The 20523-nt window shown below is 45.1% G+C and overlaps 1 protein-coding gene across 1 annotated transcript in view; it reads left to right on the top strand.

Moving 5' to 3' along the window:
* Positions 1 to 537: 537 nt before the first annotated feature.
* Positions 538 to 20523, top strand: part of SERPINE2 (serpin family E member 2) — a 58658-nt gene continuing 38672 nt past the window's right edge. Inside the window, exon 1 of the mRNA XM_084892158.1 lies at positions 538 to 784. The gene's annotated coding sequence lies outside the window, so the exon portion shown is untranslated. The remainder of the gene's footprint in view (positions 785 to 20523) is intronic.

Here is a 20523-nt window from a genome sequence, read left to right on the forward strand (position 1 = left end):
TAAGGCGATGGGCTGCCGCTCCTCGGTCCCCTTGGCTGGAGCAGTGGGCCCTGGGGCACCCCGAGAAACCCCTCGAGGGGTGCTCTACCCGCTTCCCGGCCGCGACCGGGCACCGTTATCTATCCCCATCCCCGGAATGATGGGCACTGTCCCAGGGGACAGCTAAGCCCACTCGCCCAGCGTCCCAGGGACGCGCCGGGAGCCCGTGGGTCCCTCCTCCTCCCCCTCCTCCTCCCCCTCCTCCTCCTCCTCCTCCTCCTCCTCCTCCTCCTCCTCCTCCTCCTCCTCCTCCTCCCACCTACCCCCGGATCCGGGCGACCCACGTGCAGCTCGGCCCCAGCAGGCGCCGCACCTCGGGGTCACCCGGGCTCCTGGCGCTTTCTGGGCACAGCGACACCACGGTGACCCCCTGGGGGGGCGGTATCCGCGAGGCGGCGCCCAAAGTGGGGGCGCCCCGGCGTGCTGGCGCGGGGACAGGGGCCCGCGGGCACACAAAGGAGGCGGCGGGAAGGCGGGGCGGGCGGGGCGGGGCGGGACTGGCAGGAAGGGGCGGGGGCCGGGGGCCGGCGATAAAGCCCCCGCCGCGCCCGCTGCAGGCTAGCGCTCCGGGGTGCACTGGCTGCTCCGGCTACTCGAAGTCTGCAGACGCCTCCTCCTCTTCGGACCCTCCTCCTCCTCCTCCTCCTCCTCCTCGCCGCCGCCGCCGCTCTCCGGCCTCCGATCACCCGCCCCGCCGCCGCCGCCCGGCTTCGGCTCGCCACCCGGGGATCCCGAACCAGGGGCGGTGAGTCCGGGGTGCGCGCCCCGGGCGGTCGCGGGCGTCCAGGGCCGGGAGGGGAGCAGCGGGGAGCAGCGGCGATGCCTCGGAGCCGGGGACCGTCCCCCCGCGCGCCGCTGGCTCCCCGCGGCGACCTTGCTCCCGGACGGGAGGCTGCGGGGCTGGCGGGGCCCGGGGGCGGCGGCGTCGGGGCGGAGGAACTTTCTCAGCCGCCCCGAGGCTGCGGCGGCGGCCGGGGCTGCTGTGCGCCGGCCCCTGTGCCCCGGAACCCGGGCAGGGCGGGGAGGGTCCGCGCCGCCGGGGCGCCCAGGTGTGCCCGCAGCCGGGAGTCCTGGGGAATGCGTGCTTTCTGCGGGTCCGTCCTCACTGGCCCCCTCGTACCCCTGGACCCGAGGTGCCCAGGTACTCCTGGGCATCCCCTACCCTGTAGTTTGCATGTACGCCGCCTTCCTTACAAGGAAAGACAAACGGACTCTTGTTTCCTTTGCCTGAACAAGGTGGGGATGACCAGTGATTTGGGGGGTAGGGTAGTTGGGGGGGGGGCACTTTAAATTGGCCTTTGGCATCCCTTTTAACCCTATGGAGCGGGTCTCTGCTGTTTTCACCTTCTGTACTCATGGGAATTGCGACGCTGGTTAGTGACTACAGGTAAGAATGAAAAGTACTCGGAAATTCCGGGCGGAATGGGGTATTTGCCTATTGGGAAGGGAAGGCTCTGATTACATAAGACAGCACTCACTGTACCTGAGGTATTGTGGAAAGTGCTATCGGAGGTTTTAGTATTTCTGTGCAAGAAAAACAATCGTCGTGCGTGTCTCTCTTGAGAAATCTCAAGTGCTGCCGTGTCTTGCTTTGACTACTTTGCAGAGAACATTCTTATATTTAGCATTCACATGAAAAGGTGTTTGAAGGTTTGACTTCCTCTTTCAAGCCAGGAAGCAATTTACTTCTCTGAACTGTTCGGGGACAATGTATGTGATAATTTTTTTTTTTTTTTTAACTTTGGAGATTTTACATCCAAAGTTGAACGCAGATAACTGAAAGAAACGTAAGCGTTTTTGCTAATTTGTCTGTCTAAAGCACACTTTCAAAATCGAAGACACTTTCAAGGCTTTCTGCATATCTCCATCAGCTATTATGTGCTGTTTGCAGTATTTCAGCAGTAATTTTCTTCAGTTCTGCGAACGAAGGTGATAGCCTAAATAATCCAAGGTTTCTTTCAACCCTTACGTTTTGATTCTCTATTAAAATAGTGTTTGAAAATAGTGTACAGGGTGAGGCAATTATTGAAGGTCATCAAGATGTTATCTATCTTTTATCCCTTAAAAAATGAGTATGTACAGAAAAATTCTGCCTCCCAGGAACTTCACATATGGGTGTAATTTTAAAAAGACAGAAATGACTCAGTCTGAAAAGGACATTCATTTTCCGATCCAGGCGTAAGGGATTAGATACTAATCAGACTGAGGTGGGTGGCAGAGTTCGGAAGTGAGATGGTGAGTTGGCCAGGTCCCTGCTCCTCCTCCTCTGTGTGGCTTCCCCTGCCATCCGGTCACTGCCCAGACAGACTTTGGCTGCTGGCCTTTCTTTTCTTTCCTCTAGAAGAGTCCCAGAGTCCATGGGGGTGGAGGGGTGCTCTCCATCCTTGACCATCTCAAATCCAGTGACCTCCACCCACTCTAGCTACTTAGTGCTCTCCATCCAAGTCTTGCCCTCTCCCAGAGATGCTCAGCTTGTGAAATAAGACACCTCAGCGTCTCGGTGTCTCTGAACCATCCTTCCCAGTTGCTGACCAGCCCTCCCATTGCAACTCTTCTTCAACACAAAAGATCTCTTCCCTTCCTCTTTCCCTTTGGGTAGGTGACTTCAGGGCCCACTCTACCCTACTGTAGGGGCCACTGGATTAAAATCTCTCCATGTCCTACCCCATTTCCCTCCTAAAACTTTCCCCAGTCACCCAGGAAATCTCCTTAGGCATCTACTGTGTCCAGGCACTAATGTAAAGATAGAAGGTACCTGCTCTGTTTGAATTGTCGTTCTTATGGGAGGAAACAAAGAGCAAACCCAATTATGCTGCCATAAAATGTCTGATAATAAAACATGAATAAGGTAGAAGAATAGAAAAAATCAAGTTGGAACTGGGAACATCGAGAAGGTTAAAGAGAAGGCACTCCCTGTGGCAGTGCCTAATGTCTCCCTAAGAACTCTTTTCTCTTTTAAAAGTATTTTTAAACTTCCATCATCTCTCTTATCTCTGTATCCTCACCTCATCTCCAACTACCACCCCATCTCCCCGGGCTTCTGAAATGAGTTAACATCGCCCCTTCCTTCTGAGCTCTGTGCGAGCTGGCCAAAGTCTCCCCAAAGTAGAAGACCCACAGTTTCCGAGTGGGTCACCCTGCGGATGCTCTGCACACCTCCCTGTGGAATTAGATGTGATCTTTCCTTCCCTCCTGGTGCTTTCTTCCTCCCCTGATTGCCATCTCCTCCTGCCTCCCTGGCTTCTCCACTACCTCCCGGGGAGACTCGGGGCTCTGTCCTTACTCTCTATGTAGCTCCAACTTTCACCAACTACAAAGTGAGTCTCCAGCTGGTGACCTACAGGCTGGTGGACTTATCCATGCCCTTTAGGGAAAACCTACTATAAATCCAAAACTGGTTTTAGTTCTCACCATCCACTCCAGATCCATTTTATCCTTAGCCCAAATTTGTCCCTTTCTCTTAAAGAAAAAAAAAAAAAAAATATATATATATATATATATATATATATATATAAATTTTTAAGAGAAAAGATCAAATTTGGGCTAAGGATTCATATAGTATACATATATAATATATACAATATGTTAATACAATATATATATATTGATTTATATAAACACACACACACACACACACACACACACACACACATATATATATATATATATATATATATATATATATATTGATTTCAGAGAGGAAGAGAGAGAAATAAACATCAGTGATGAGAGAGAATGATAGATTGGCTGCTTCTGCATGCCCCCCACTGGGAATCGAGCCTGCAACCAAAGCATGTGCCCTGACCAGAAATTGAACCATGACCTCCTGGTTCATAGGTTGATGCTCCACCACTGAGCCACACCAGGAGAGCTCTTTTTTAAAATTTATTTTATTATTATTTTTTAAAAAAATTTTATAGTGGCTCTACCATTCACCAAGGTGCTAAAGCAGGAACCTCACCATGATGCTAGTCTCTTCCAGAACTTGCCACATCCAGATACCCGCCAAGTCGCATTGCTTCCCCATGCTGTGAAGCCCTGGAAGCCTCTGAAGCCCTGCCCTGCCCTGCTTCAGAATGTAGAACTGGCAAAATGGTGGCCAGTGTGTCATCTCCAGCTGGCAGATGTGTTGTTGGCCGGCACAAGTATACAAACACTGAGTTATATTTAGAAATATCAAGATGTCATTGGGATTTATAGCTTCTCTTAAAAGTCAGAAGACCTGGAACATGCAGCTAACATTCCTATGTGGCAACTCTTGGCTGGCATGGAGTTTCCAGTGTCCGGCCACGCCGGAGGTTGCTTGCTTTCTGGTTCCCCTGGACCTGTGACCCTCACTATGGTAGCTTGCTGGCTCCCACGGGCTCTGAGCTAGTGGCCACAGGCTGGGAGACCATTGGCTGGGAGACCATGACAGCCTGTGATTCCCTATTGGCTCACCCGGTCTGCCTACTCTCTCACACTTGTGTTTTGCACCCCTTTCAACTGTCTTCCATGTACTGCTGGGATGATTTTCCTCCTGCCCCTCAAACCCAAATCTGCTGTGTCCTTCAAAAACAAAAACAAAAACAAAACAACAAAAAACCCCACAACAACCCAGTGCCTCCCTTTTGTCTTTAGGACAAACCCAACTCTGAAGTGGTTATGTTGTATCACAGGCTGGGTGTCTCAGATTGAGAGGTGAGCTCTAGCATCTTTCTATGGCGTTGTACCCAAGTTTCTTTAAGGAGCGTGGTTGATACATGAATCTAGTGTTACCTCATCTGTGTTGCGATGCATTCTCTACTGTTTACAGCCATTTCCATAGACCTCTCCACCCTCCCGCTTTCTCACAGCCTCCCTGGGAAGAAGTGGGTGTGGTGGATTCCACATCCAAACAGCAGTGCAGGACTAAATATGGAGGCATGGGCTGCCCCACCAGCTCTCAGGTTTGGGAACACGGAAGGCCCCATTTAACACATTGTACCAGAGCCAGACAGTATGTTCCCAAAGGCACTCAGTGGCATTGGACAGTTCTGCCTCAAGAACTCCTTAGCACTCAGCCAGGAAACATTCCACAGTGCACCACTGTGCCCCACACGAACTCCCTAGGATGCCAGCCATTTGTAATGACTGACAGAGCCTAAGCTTTCTTCAACCTCTTCCCATCTCCCTGCTTCCTGCCTTTCTCAAAACTTTTGTTTTCTTGCAAAACGGAACTTCCTGCAGACTCCTTATACCCTCCTTGCCTTTGTCACTACTGAACCAATGCCTAGAATTCTTTTTCTCCATCTTCTGTCTGAATTGATTGTCTGGGAATCTTCCCCCTCTTCTTTCTTTCTTTCTTTCTTTCTTTCTTTCTTTCTTTCTTTCTTTCTTTCTTTCTTTTCTTTTCTTTTCTTTTCTTTTCTTTTCTTTTTTTTTTTTTTTTAATATATTTTATTGATTTTTTACAGAGAGGAAGAGAGAGGGATAAAGAGTTAGAAACATCGATGAGAGAGAAACACTGATCAACTGCTTCCTGCACACCTCCTACTGGGGATGTGCCCCTAACCAAGGTACATGCCCTTGACCGGAATCAAACCTGGTACCTTTCAGTCTGCAGGCCGACGCTCTATACACTGAGCCAAACTGGTTTTGGCTTCCCCCTCTTTTCAACACCTGGGTCCAGTATCACCTATTCCAAAAAGTTCTTCCTGAAAATCACTACCCCCAGCCTTCCATAACAGATCTATAACATGTGTGTGTGCGTGCGCGCACACACACACACACACTTTACCTTGATGGCAGTTTCTGTGTTATAGCAGTGCTAGAGGTCCAGTGCATGAAATTCTTGCACAGGAAAGGGGGTTCCCTCAGCCTGACATGCACCCTCTACAATCTGGGACCCTTCAGGGGATGTCCAACTGCTGGTTTAGGCCCAATCTTGCCCTCTCACAATCCGTGACCTCTGGCTCCTAACCATCACCTGCCTGCCTGCCTGATTGCCCCTTACCTATCTGCCTGCCAGCCTAATCACCCCTAATTGCCCTCCCCTGCTGGTCTGGTCACCCCTAACTGCCTTCTTCTCTTGACCTTGTCGCCCCTAACTGTTCTCCCCTGCCAGCCTGATTGCCCCTAACTGCCTCTGCCTCAGCCTCTGCCACTGTGGCTTTGTCCGGAAGGACATCTGGAAGGATATATGGAAGATGTCTGGTCTAATTAGCATATTACCCTTTTATTAGAATAGACACTTTACCCACCAAGCCTGCATGTTAGTTTCATTTGCACCTGCAGGGGTGCATGACCCAAAGGCATTTAATGGATTTCTGAACTAAACTATATTCCCTTTTGTTATGTTTACTACATATTTCATGAAAGAGTGATTGTTTTTCAGGCTGAAAGGGAGCTCTCCCCCCAGAGCTCCACCCCTGGTTCTGGTACTTCTGCATTTAACATTACAGGGTAGGGGGGAAGTAGGTTTACAGTTGTTCATATGGAAAAAGACATGCAGGTTATGTTGTTACAATAGCTTTGTTAACTCTGTTTCGTGTACTCACAACTGTACACCTACTTTTGCCCCACCCTGTATATCTTTACGTTAAAGGAAATCTTCAATCACCCATGTCTTCTGAGAATGAGCATTACTTAGAAAAAAGGGCAGAGAAAAAAAGCAGAAGTCTAATACAGAAGTGCTTCTGTGTCTGTGTTCAGTTATCCTCATCTGAACCTCTCTTGGCTTGGTCTATCTTCCTTGAGGTCCGTTGGCTGGGCTGTGCTCTGTATTTCATGATTTGTACAAGGTTGGAGAATGCTTTCTGCTTTATTTCCATTAATCTTCTCAATGATGGTGATGCATGCCCTCTTGCTGGCTCCCAACCCCCCATAGTAGTTTTTTGGCTAATGTCTTCAGCCAAGTGCAGTGGAAAAAGTACTGGGTTGGAAGAGGGTTTGGGCTGTGCGTACAATGATTTATATAGCTAACCACCTAGAACTTAATTTCTATGTCTATACAATGGCTCAATGGGTATGTTGAAATAATTATCAGAAAAGTGTCTTATTTTTTAAATATCACATCTAGAGGAAAGTTTTTAAATTTTTTAAATTTAATTTATTTTCCCTTCCCAATATATCCTCTCTATGCCCTCTTCCACCTCTACCCACCCTCTTTTGCCCTCAAAATCACCACACTGCCCATAAATTCTCTCTTTTTTTCCATTTTACTCAATCCCTCCATCACACCCTGCATCGCCCCATGAACAAAGAGCTGTCTGATTAGTCTCATGTTTATCTACATGAAATTCTTCTTTTTCTTTTAAACCCATGAAATCATTCAGCTTGGCTCTTTAGTAATTAGAAATAGCACTTAGGGCCAACACAAAGATTTATTTAGTTTGTATTCCTTGGATGAATTCATTAAAAATATTAAGTAAATTGTGACCCATATACTTGGCTCTTCTTTGTAAACCATTATCTTCATCCTTAAATGTGTCCATCTTTCCTTTCCAAAACCAACTTTCCTCGTAAATAGATTACAGGTCTGACCTGAAAAATCAGTGTTGGGTTTAAACACACACACACACACACACACACACACACACAGAACCTTTTGGTGTAGAATGGAGTTAAATGCAACAAACTACATCTTTAAGTTATTTGTTATCCATAAATAAGTTCACAATTTGCCTATGAACACTGAGAGATTAGTAAGGTTTTATTTCTCTTTTGAGAAATGCTGCCTTTCACCCAGCAGGCCAAGTCTATTTACACAGTCAATGATTCTCCCCGTATCCTGGTTAGATTTCTAGGTCTGGATGGAAGCCCAGTTTGGAGAAGTTGGCATTCCCTCTGGGGCTTATTGTGCATGCGGATGGCTACTGAGCCGAGGCAATCTTCTGTTTGTAATTCCATTCATGCATATTACAAACATGTCCCCTGTTTCATCCTTGAGTTCCTTCAAAGGTTGAGGTGGACACTCCCTCGTTCAAGATTAGATCCGGAACACCACATGCTCCTGCTTCAGTTTGACCTCAGACTTTGTCCTTTGCTTCAGAAGATAATTCCAGAATCGGAATCCATGGTGCCTTTCTATTTTTATCAGTTCATTCTTGAGAGAGAGAGAGATAAGGTGGAGGAGATTTTTGTGTAAAAGGAGAAAAAAATCCTTTGCAAAGGCAGAAGGATTTGTTGTGGTGACTGGGAATCTTGGTAAATATACTTGGTTTGTTTTTGGAATGCCCTCCTCAGCCCTGCGGGGAGAACTCTGGTAACCTGGAGGATTAGCATCAGTTATTTCCCCTCCATTTAGTGCCAACTAATATAGTTCTAGAAAAAACAAAAACAAAAAACGTTTGTCTTTAGCCTAAATTTTTAATGGACCAACTTTTGAACATGGGTTTGGGTATATGAGAGAGTTTAATGCCAACTACAAAGTCTACTTAAAATAAGTAAAGTGATTGTAAATGAAAATAGATTTTTCCTTTTTTTTATTTTAAGAAAATGCTGTGTAAGTAATGCAGTGTTTGCTTCCTCTACTAATTTTTGCTTCATTTTTAAAATAAGAAATCCGCCGGGACCGGTTTGGCTCAGTGGATACAGCGTCGGCCTGCAGACTGAAAGGTCCTGGGTTCGATTCCGGGGAAGGGCATGTACCTTGGTGGCGGGCACATCCCCAGTAGGGGGTGTGCAAGAGGCAGCTGATCAATGATTCTCTCTCGTCGATGTTTCTAACTCTATCCTTCTCTCTTCCTCTCTGTGAAAAATCAATAAAATATATTTAAAAAAAAAAAAAAAAAGAAATCCACTTGGGAAGAAATTATGTTTTTTGAGGATTTGGTTACTGTTTAGATTATATGAGCTATCAAGTAATGCATTATCATTTCTTAAAAGTGCAGAAACCTAAATAAAAATAATTGACACAATCACGGGGTGCAAGGTGGAGCTATTGGTTTGTATTGCCACCACTGAGGGATGGCGGAGATGCCTCTGGCCCTGGAGGTGCCTGGAACCAAAGACTCAGGGCCTTGGTGCTCTCGTTTCTCCTCCCTATCTCTTGTGTCTGAAGGTTTTCTTGATTCAGGGACCATGACTAAAGGCAGCTTCAGGCTCACCTCCCTATAGCCTCATGATCAAAGAGGTAAGAGGGCCTTTCTGCTATTTCCAATTGGAAAAATCCTAGGGAGGCACTCTGATTGGCTCAGTTTGGGTCATGTGCCTTTCCCTGGACCAATGGCTGTGGAAGGGAATGGGATATTATGATTGGCCAGAGTCTGAGTCACATGTTCAAGCTTGTGGTCTGGATGGGAGGGAGCGCTGAGAGAGGTGTCCTGCAAAGGCAAGTTACCCACCTGCCCTTAGTTTTGTTTTCAGTTGGGTCTGCCTGTAGGACAGAGGCAGTATCCTTTCCACTCGAACAGCTGGGAAAGAGCATGGAGCAGCTGGAGTGTCCTCGGCCATACATACAACCTGGGTGTGTCAATGCCAGAGCCTGAACTCAGGTCTGTAAATGTGTAAACTGTGAGCTGATACCACGAATGTTCAAATATTTACATCCCATCAATTTTCATAACTTCTCAAAAATAAATTCCTGTCAAACAATATGCCTCCTCTCAAATGATCATCTCCTCCCTTTGCTGTGTAATAGCCTTCAATCACACAGCCAAAACAACCGAGACAGGGAGAGTCTAATATTTCTGTGTTATGTTTCAAGTAATGTTTTTTATGCCTTGGACCTCCCCTGCCCCAGTTCGTTCCTTAGACGCTTGTTTTCTCATGGGATTCAAACGCTAAAATTAATACTGACTTTTGGGTTGAAAAGGTAGAGTGCATTTACCCAGACTCCAAGGGGGTAACTTAGGTTGACTGGGTCAGACTCAACATGACCAAAGGAAAGGTGGAGCATGCTTTTTAAAAGATGCCTAATTAAACTCCACAAACCTATGGAGACTTAGCTTAGACTCTTGTTTGAGATTTAACTTTTCCTAGTTTTTAGAGTTCTTTCTGTTTTAAAGAGTTACCTTCATTTCAAAATGAGTCACATATAAATAGTATATTTAGTCCCCTTCCTTCATTTCATGTAGTAATCTGGAGCGTGGAGGATTGGGAGGCCAGTGGTTTTTGGTCTGAGTGTAGATTTGATCAGTTACTAGCTAGAGGCCAGGAGATCATAGCCAATTTGCTAAACTTTTCCAAGCCTCAGTTTCTTCATCTGTGAGTTGGGCATGAAGGTAGTTACGTGTTAAGTCTCATGAGGATGAGGTGGAGAGTATAGCTCAGGTGCTGAGCACAGGGGTTAGCATGGAGCTGGCTTCCAGGGCATGATATGGTGCTGGTGGGGCTTCCGTTGGTCCAGGTGAGCATTTCATTCCTTTGGGACTTGTGTTTCCTTTCTGTCTTTGGCCTGGTGAACGAGTGGCTTGCTCTGTGTGTTCACATGCTTTGTTTCCAGACTCCTTTCCTGCAGCACTCTTGGTTGGCAGTACTCCCAGTGATCAGTGGTCATCTGTCCTTCCCGCAGGCTTCCAGGACTTCCAGGACTGGCTGTGGAGCAAGGATGGTTCGTGCATGAAATAAACTCCCTCTTTCCCTTCTTGTGTGAGGAAATGTGAGAGCTGAGTTCCCAAAAGGTCTTTCTAGGGCACATATCAGGCTAATCTGTCAGGGTAGGTGTGTTTTCTTTCTTATGTTAGTTACAAAGAATGAATAAAGGTCTTTGGAGTAGAAGATAATCTATTTGGCTTAATATTCCTGTCTTTGCAATATTAAACCAAATAATAAAGAGCATCCAGAGTCTTCTCCTTTTTTTTTGTTTTTCATATGTGAAAATGTCATTCTTACTGTATTCAGTGATGTCCAGATACCCAGTAATAACCATTTAAAACACACGCTGAATGTATTTAAGACATGTGGTCATTTAATTAGGATTTGATTCCCTCAATATACAAAAGAGTTCTATGAATATTCAATTAACTTCACCAAGCATGCCCAGATAGGAAATGTATTCTATGCTGCCATTAATATGACTTTTGGGAAATTTACTGGCAAATATTCATTTGAGATTTTACACAGCACTCAACGCACGCCCACACCTGAACTGTTGCTCGGACAGTGGGATGGTAGATGTCAGGGAGTCTATGTGATGATTTAATTATAAAGAGAGCTTTCTTTCTAAAGGTGCAGATTTTCGCTTTGAAATTCATTTTCCAATAGACTCATATCATCTTATGCCAAACCTATGTTCATTTCATAATGATATGTTAATTAAAATAGCCATTTGGAGGATTGGCCAGAGGTGCCAAAGTATTCAAAGTAAACCTGTTCTTGGGCAGCAAGGAGGTAAATTATGAATATTCAAGTGCTAGTCATACTAATGTGAATTAATTCAGCAAGTCCTTTCAATAGTTGTTCCAATGCATGTATATTTTATCACTTATTAGCCTAAAATTTCTGTGAGTAGGATAATATTTTTTTTCACATGTACCCTGGGCAAAATAATGTTTTTGTCTTACTCTCTACCTTGTGTTCTACTTAAGTGTGTCTTTTCTGCTCTGGTAGGAGCTCTTGAAGATTGTTTGGTCTGTCTTATCATTCTGTGCTCCTTCCACAGTACCTGCCCAAAGATGCTTGAAGGGAGCAGCAAAGGAAAGATGATGGATCATCAGTGTGTCAAGTACTATTGGGCACATTTTATATAGGATCTTGTTGAATCCTAACAGTCCTTGTAAAGTAGAGAGAATGGTACTAGTTTATAGGTGAGAAATCTGAGATCCAGGTGTGTGAAGCACCCTGCTGAGACTTCCCCCCATGTGTCGCTGCCATGGAGACTTTTTATTCTGAAGCATTGTGTTCAGTGGAAGACTGAGGCGAAACAGTCATTTAACTTTTCCTAATACCCACAGATGAAGGGTTGGGACATTGCTACACAGGAATGAATTTGAGAGTCCAAGGAACCTGGGTTTTAAACCCAGATCTATACTTAGTTGTTTTGTGGACACAAAAATACACCCACTCTGTGCCCCATTTCCATAGCTAGAGAATGAAGATGATACGGCTGTTACTTTCCATGCAGCGAAAGACAGTGTTGTCTCCGTTTCACAGACAGGGAGATAGGAAGTACAATGATTTAGGTCAGTTGGCAAGGTCAAGACTGTGGCAGGTTGAGAACTCATGTCTTTGCTCCTGTCATTTGTCATATCTCCAGATGCGAAGTCTGGGTACAATGTGGTAACAGATCCGCCACCACCTGTCATCCACCCTTGATTAGTCCTCAGAGTACCCCACTGACTTGGGGACAGTTACTATGCATTCCTTAAAGCCAGTTGGCTGATTCATGTCTACTTTTCTCCATGTTGTTCACTTCCATGATCTCAAAGAGGATTATTCCCAGAGAGTAAAGAGATTCGCCAAGACTTACTCCAGATGAATCTGGCCCACACGGATCTTCAAAGGACTGGAAAGTGGCAACCCTGTTGTGTATGGGTAGCATTCAGTTTAAGAGCTAGTTTTTGAGCACTTACTGTGTTAACAGGTGCTCTGAAGGACACAGAAATATCCACAAAACAGATTGACCTTTGAGGATCTTACATATTTAGGTAGGACAGGCATATCTGTGATACTTGAACAATACAACATAGTCTAGAACAGTGGCACACCATAGTGGAGTGAGGGGGGCAATAAATGGGCTTATTATTTGCAGAAGTTAAACTCAACAGTGAAATAACATCACAATTGGTTTGCTTTTACTGTCACGTGCCATGTGATGAACTAGTCCTCCACCGGAACAGACCCATGACCCTGACCCTCAGGGTCATGTAATCTTCTGTCAAATGAGTGCTACAGATGAGATGCTCAGACTGGGGTGGTCGGTGTGGACTGAATCGTTGTGAAGCTGCATGAAGATTCTCCTTTCCCTCTTGGTGTGAAAGGACTCAGGGGGAGCAGTGTGTGACCCTAATGATGGAGCAGTCACAGGCCAGCATGAGATTTGGGCAACAAAAGTTCTTTTTTTTAATATGTTTTATTGATTTTTTTACAGAGAGGAAGGGAGAAGAAGAGGGATAGAGAGAAATATCGATGAGAGAGAAACATCAATCATCTGCCCCCTGCACACTCCCCACTGGGGATGTGCCCACAACTAAGGTTCATGCCCTTGACCAGAATCGAACCTGGGACCTTTCAGTCCACAGGTCCATGCTCTACCCACTGGGCCAAACTGGTTAGGGCAAGGGCCACAAAACCTCTTTACAGGCACTGCCTCCCTGCATCCTCACGGCGGCCCAAGTTCATTCTGTAGATGTGGGCCAGTGATGGACCATCTCCAGGTCTCAGCAACCTCCCACATGAAATGAGGGCTGCAATTCCTGCTCCCCAGGAGTCCAGGAGGCTCAGCAGTGCTAACACCAAAGCCTCTCACACACAAGAGTTTCTCAAATGTCAGTCATCACTCCTGTAGCGTGTGTGAGATACAGGTCTGTGTGTACCCTGTGTGCGCTGTCGGCGAGGTTGCTAATAACACGAATGTCCAGGCAGCCCTCATGAATGATGCAGTCATTTAGTCCTTTTTTTCCCATTGTTCTCCACAAAACCCTTTCAGCCCTAAATTTTGTAGGATTGTTGTTGACTTGTATCGATAATAAAGAGTTGGTTATTTAGTCTCTCACATACTCTCTATGGCTAAATTCAAGAAAATAACTCCTTCCAGGGAAGAGATTCAATAGAAAAAACAATGACAGTTTTATTGTCAAATGAAGTTTTATGAAAACTGTTAAAAAGTATCATGGCTAATGATCTGCTGTGGGGATTTGGAATGTATTTTTACCTCTGAGGGCAGCTGTCCTGATACGCCAGGAAGGGCTTCCAGTGGCTTACGATGGATTTTTCAGTGACAGTGTCACACAAGATTTGCAAAGTGCTGTATCAGAGACAACTTGGATGAGAAGGAGCCGATGGGCTCAGACAAATTGTTAGACAACTCAAACACGATGACAGGCATGTAGAGGATGCCTGGGAGAACTCTGAAGTAAATGGCTTCATGGAAGGTGGGAATGGGAAGAAAAGTACTATTTCCAAATCATAACATGTGTAATTTTCCATGTTGGTCATAAAGTTTATTTAGTCGGGTTAACCAAATCTTGGGTGGGAGTGGGGAAGAGTTGTTGGGGATCTTCTCATTGGGAAAAAGGGAAGACTGTCTTATTTTGGGAATTATCATCATACATTGAAACACATGTAATTAAAGAACCTAATCAAAGAAAGAACTTCATCCTGGGAGAAGAGGTGCCCCTTACAGTGTGGGAAAGGGTGGTTGGATGTACTGAAAGCTCTTTTCGGCATCCGGGAACTAAAGTGAAGGCAAAAGTTCCAGAATGGGATCAATGCCAATCCTGAGGGCCGACTGAGGGAATGGAAAAGGACCTGGAGAAATTGAATAGGGAGAGGCAGGTGACAGAAGCAGAAGCGTCTCTGTCCTCTCTCTGGGAGACATATCTGTGTGATTTCTCATCTCTTCTTTGCTATGTAATGCGGGCAGATGACTCACTCTGTCTGTATCTTTGTTAACTCAACTGTATCCCAGGCTTAAGTGAGATGGCATGCACATAGTAGGAGCTTTATAAATGTCCCCCCTTACATTTCCTATGCAGCTAGTCAGCAGCTCCATTGTTGATGAATAGGACATTTTTTCCATAACTGGTTATGAGAAATTGGAGAAAGTTAGAATATTTCTCTCCTTATAAAATTTTGACAGAAAGAGGCTGGGCCTCCTCTATCCCTAAAGATTCCTCAGTTGGTAGCTTTATAGCAGAGGTTAGACAAAGGTGACTAGAACTTTCATGAAGTCATTGATTTTTAATTCCAGAAATTCATGTTCTTCTGCCTTAGCTTTGGAAGTGGGGAGGTGAAAGGGTTGGAAAAGTCCTGTGGTACCTGAGACTTATGTCAGTTCTCAGGACGGTGTCTAATGTGATCCTCACAGCAACCTTCTGAGTTACAGGATGGGAGAGGGGACTATCATTGATTTCATAGATGAGGAAGCAGAGTCACAGAGCAGGTATGTGACGTATCGGAGGCAGACAGGCCTAGGACTACACAGCAGGCCTATTCCACAGTTGTGTTAAGGTAGACACAGGTTTTTCATGGGAAATAGCTGAACAGCTCTCCTAACCCCACCGAATCCCTTCAGAAGGCATCAGCGGGGACTTCAACAAAGAAACTAAGTCAAGCTAAAGGGAGAACCTCAGTGTTGGGTGACTAAAGATGTTTGAAATTGCGCTTCCCATTACTTCAGATGGTTTCTAAGGTTTGCAGAGCTTTGCTGGTCCAATGATTGTCAGGGGGAAATGTAACTACAGAGTGGTCATGTTAAATATTTCTTTGGGATTTTACTTGTTTACAAACTCTTTGAACTGAAAGAAGAGAGCAAAGGACCAAAGATAAAAGCTGAGGAGCCCTTCTTAAAGTGGTTACTAGTTATCTTATCTTTCCCATCCCTCATTCTATCTTCCTACTTTAGAATATTTCCAGATCCTATGCCTTAAAGATACATATATCTCTATTTACTTGTTTAATTTACATAGGAAACTGTTTCATATAATTTCCCATTCCCCAACTTCCTCTGCGTAACTGTTTTACCTGTAATGTGTACCCAAAACTTACTCTGAAGGAGGTGGATGGGCTATACTTGTTTGCATCTCTTGTACTAAACCCGGATTAGAAACGGGACTCAATTACAAGAACCAGAATGGGTAACTGAGAAAGAAGAGATGAAAATATACCCAGGTGCCACAGAATCACTTTTGTGGCTGCCAGAACTTACTCCAAAGCATCCCTGGTCATCCAATGAAAAAAATAAAATCCATTATTTTTATGTGAAATCTTTAATATATTTGGAGAGAGGGTAGGAAGGATGTTTTCTGTCTATTTATCCCTGAACTTGGGGACATATGTATGTTAGGAAGCTGACTGAACTACACTGAGCTCTTCCTTTGTTTTCTTCCTTCTCAGGTTATGAAGCACAAGTTCAGTCTTGCCTTCCCTCCATTTGCCCTGGAGAAAAGGTTGTAAAAAAAAATAGTCAGTGGTGCCCAAGGGAGAAGAAAAACCATAGGCGAGGTCATCAAATGGTGCTGCAGTTTTATTTGTGTGAAATCCAAGATGCTGCCTGCTTGGGTGGACTCTCTGGAGATGGCATTGCTTAGGGGTATCCACAGCATGAAACACAGAAGATAAACTATCAATAGATTTGTCAGGACCCCCAGGGTTGTTACAGGTCAGAGAGACTAACAGTTACCACTCACAAGAGACAGAAGAATTGGAAGATGGCCTTTGGCCAGTTAGCACATTCCCATATTAATAAGATCTTCATGGGAAACCCAGTTGTTACTGGGTTAACTGATAAGTACAGTATGAAGTAAATGAGAGAGATTATGGCTCACGTCACAGAACTCAACCATAGTTCCCTATGGCCTGTAGGGATGTCAAAAGATTTCCACATAGTAGGTGCCTTCATCACCAAATGTTGGGGACATCTACGCCTTAGTTGTAAATAAGACCTTAGCCCTTGAAGACAAGTTTTTGAAACAGATCATTTCTGAGTTCCATTTCTTAATTTATGGAATAAAAGCTAAGGGTTAAAGGTTTTCTTATCTAATGAGTAACACTCAGTTGTGAGTAGTACTTTAACTCATTTGATAAATATGCATCAAGTGTCTACTATGTTATTTGACTCTAAATTCTGATGCTTTTAATTCTTTGCTAGTTTGATTATTATTTGTCTGTTGCCAGAATTGCTCATCGCTCTCTCGTCTTGGCTAATGGGGTAAGATTTTCACCTCTTACTAGTTCTATGTACAGAGGAATATTAATGGTGGAATTTAATGTGACTGCATGTAAAGTAAAGGCAACTTGACAATTTCCTCGTTCGCCTGGAACTCTTAATGCTTCCTGCCACATTCTACCTTGTTCTATAGTCCTTTAAGTACTTCTATCCTCTGTTCATCTACAGCTCAATGTCAGCCTGTGCTCTCCCTTCATCCTGTAAGGTCTTCCACGTGCTTGAGTGGTGGTGCAGGACCTCAGCTGTGGCATTAGCAGGAAATCTGAGTATTGTGCAAGCTCTGAAGCTCTATTAGAAATGGATAATGATCTTTAATCTGTTAACTCCCCTTTCCCCCAGGCCCTAGCCAGGGCACTCCTTCTATGGTAAGGGTTACTTTGACAGTCTTTTCCTCATTGTCACAGATTCTTTCAACTCCCATTTGATCAACCGTCAAGAATATTGAGGCAGCCTTTCTAACTCTAGGGTGGTGCTGTGGGCACCTGACACCACTGCTTGGGCTCCCATGTGAAGGATGTTCTTCTACGTGGTCCCTTCCTGCTGGCAGGCATTTTGCTACTGTTGTGGAGATTTTCTCTGGGCCACAGACATTTGAATCAGTCAATTCTAGGAGTGTTTGTTTTCTCAGGAAACACAGTCCTATTAAAGCCATTGTTTTGAAAGTCACCCAGAGCATTAAAAATCTCAGGTCATCAATTCATAGTGTGAAAATTTAGGAATGGTTGAGGTGCTTCAGGCAAGCAATATTGACTTAAATGCATGGAGCACTTTAAGACAGCATTTGATTGTACATTTTAAAGTGGGGAACACAAATTGAAATTTCTCCTGGGAGCTTTAAATCATGCATTATATGTGCAGTATTTTCAATTAGCTGCAGGAAAAGAAATCTGTTCCGTGTGGCTCTATTTTTACAGCTGAGAATTGGTCTGAGAACACAATTGCCTATTTCATACATGTGAGATTTATTTAAATGATTCATGGGGCATTTGCAATTTAACCAACAATTGAAAATATTGTTGCCGAGTGGCAGGTAAAGCCAGGAAGTCATTTTGCATTCCTGAAGAAGTGCTCCGAGCTCAATATACCCTTAGTATATTGGGCGGGCATGGACAGGGGTTAGAGCCGTATTGAGATTCAGACGTTCACATTTCATTCCTGGGTTATGCCATACTCCGGGCAGAAAGAGGATGCTTGACTGCCTGAGGATTTTGTGGAATGGTGCTCTCAGGAAGGACCAGAGGCACTGGGCTTTCTCCGTTTTTCTCTCCTGTTTTCATGTACCAGACACAGATGAATGATCAAATCCTTTCCCCAGCTCTTCTCTGACTTTCTATTTTCCCCCCTCCTTCTTAACCTCCCCCCCTTCCCAATTCTTTGCCACCTGCCTCACATCAGATATCACCGAGAGAGATGACTGATGCCGGAAGCTAAGTTGAGTTTTGGGATGGACCAACCATGCCCTCCATGGTGGCTCATAAATATATCTAGAAGTTAGGAATGCTTGTTCCTGCTGAAATGATGCTGTAAACAGTGATCACTAGACACTTGATGTTAGGAGATACTGCATTACCGCATTATTGCTCAAGTGATTCAGACAAAGGTCAATCAATCAGGCATTTTGTGGGCAGAATTAAAATCATAACTACCAGTTTTTAATTTTTCTCTGGATCAGTGGTTCTCAACCAGGGGTAATCCTCCCTCTCCCCTCCAGGAACTTTTGTTGGTGTCTCTATACATTTAATTGGGTTGTCACAGTGAGGGGAGGGAAAACTACTAGGTAGCATCTAGTTGGTTTAACCAGAGATAATGCTCACCATCGTATAATACACAGGACCACCCCCAGCACACAGAATTACGCCACCACCCCCAGCAATGTCAGTAGATCCAATGCTGTGAAAGCTTGCTCTAGAACTTCTTTTAGCAAATGACTTCCCCAAATAATTTAAGATCCCAACCTGCTTATAAGATGGTGGCTTCTGTAATCAAGGTTAGCACCTGAAGTGAATCATGTTGGTTGTTAAAACTTGCTTTCTTCCTCAGGGCCTTGATTGCATAGAGAGCACAACCGTGTCCCCTGTGCCCTGGGGGAAGAGTGGTTACAGGACCTACAAGGTCCCTGCCCCACCCTCAGGCACGAAGAGAGGGGGAGGAGACAGATGTAGTCTGAAGGAATGCACGTATGGAGGGCTGAGGCTGGAAAGGTTCTGTGACCTCCCAAGGGGAGAGTGTATGTCTAGAAGGAAGAAATCCAGCCCAGGAGGCCAACTCTCAGGCTGGGGGAGCGGGTTTGCATTTCATTGCGAGAGCTTAGGGAGACCGCTGGAGGGTCTGATGCAGGTCTCAGTGCCAAGGGGTATGGTCAGCCTTTCCTATCGGCAAGGTCACTGGGGCAGAGCAGACTGTGAGCTGGGTAGAGGAGACTCATGTCCTCTTCCAGAAAGTCTGGTGGCCGGACTGAGGGCAGAGGAGGTGGAAAGAGTAGGCCGTGCAGGAACGCTCAGAGGAAGAAGGAAGGAGTTTGCAGTGGTTCTAATGGGGCAGGGGAAGGATGAAGGATGACACCCAGACTTTCTGCTTAGATTCTTGGGTGGATGGGGTGCCCAGTTTCTGAGATGCAGAGCCTGCAGGAACAGTAAGCCCAGAGATGAAGAAGCTTTTTTCTCTGATCCTAACATTTCTGTGAAAAGGGATAAGGGGACTTTGATATCTTTCTACCCAATCTTTTTTTTTTTTTTTTTTTTTTTTAGAAAAATAAATTCAAGGTTTTAGAGTCTGTTCTACTTGCTAAAATTCAGGCTATTTCTTCTGGATTGCCCCTTCTTTTCAGTTACCATCACAATGGGCTTTCTAGTTATTTCTAAGTGGCTTCCTTGTGCAATCATCAGGCATTTTCTGTGTTAGATATTTTCCCCATCTACGCAAATAACACAGTGATGAGACTTGGCTTACAATCCAGACTCTACCATTGAGTCTCTCGACCTCTGAGGCAGGCTTTTTTATGGGCTTTGTCGTACTGAAATGTTTTAGAAATTGCTTTAGTCTAATCATGCCTTATTTCAGTTTATGCTGCTAGGAAACACTTTTCCTTATTCATGAACCTGGCCATGGCTTGGAAAGAACACACGGAAAACCAGCAGAGCCCGAGGCCCATTTCTTAATTCACCCCGTGACCATCAGTCATTTCCTGGTCCCATCACCAGGACCATTCTCGGAGGCTGGATGAGGCCCTGCTGATTCTCCTCCCCGAGGGCAAGGCCACTCTGGTCATCTTCCCTGAGGACTTGTGACCGGAGGTAAAACTTTGATAAAATCACATACTAGCTAGAAATGAAAGGAAGGTATGGGCCATAATGGAAAAAAAGACCACGAGCAAATAGAAAAGGCAGCTTTTAAAATTCCTTTCAATTTTTAGAACTTGGAATCTGGGGACATTTTGCCTTGTTGAGGGAACTGTTCAGATGGGTTGGTGAGTAGACCCTAAGAGGCTGAAGATAGAGGCCAAGGATGCTTCAACCCTCCGTGATAATGGTGGTAAGTGGCAGAACCAGCTTCGAGTGAACCTCAATGTATTCAGTAACTGGTGAAAGAACCTGAGATGGATTCCTCCTTTTTATGCCTCTCAGCAGTCTCTAAGGCAGGGGCTACTATTATACCCATTGTACAGATGCAGAAACTAAGGCACAGTGAAGTTATAT

This window comes from Pipistrellus hanaki (genome assembly GCF_964339955.1).
Source record: "Pipistrellus hanaki genome assembly, chromosome: 8".
Classification (NCBI taxonomy): domain Eukaryota; kingdom Metazoa; phylum Chordata; class Mammalia; order Chiroptera; family Vespertilionidae; genus Pipistrellus; species Pipistrellus hanaki.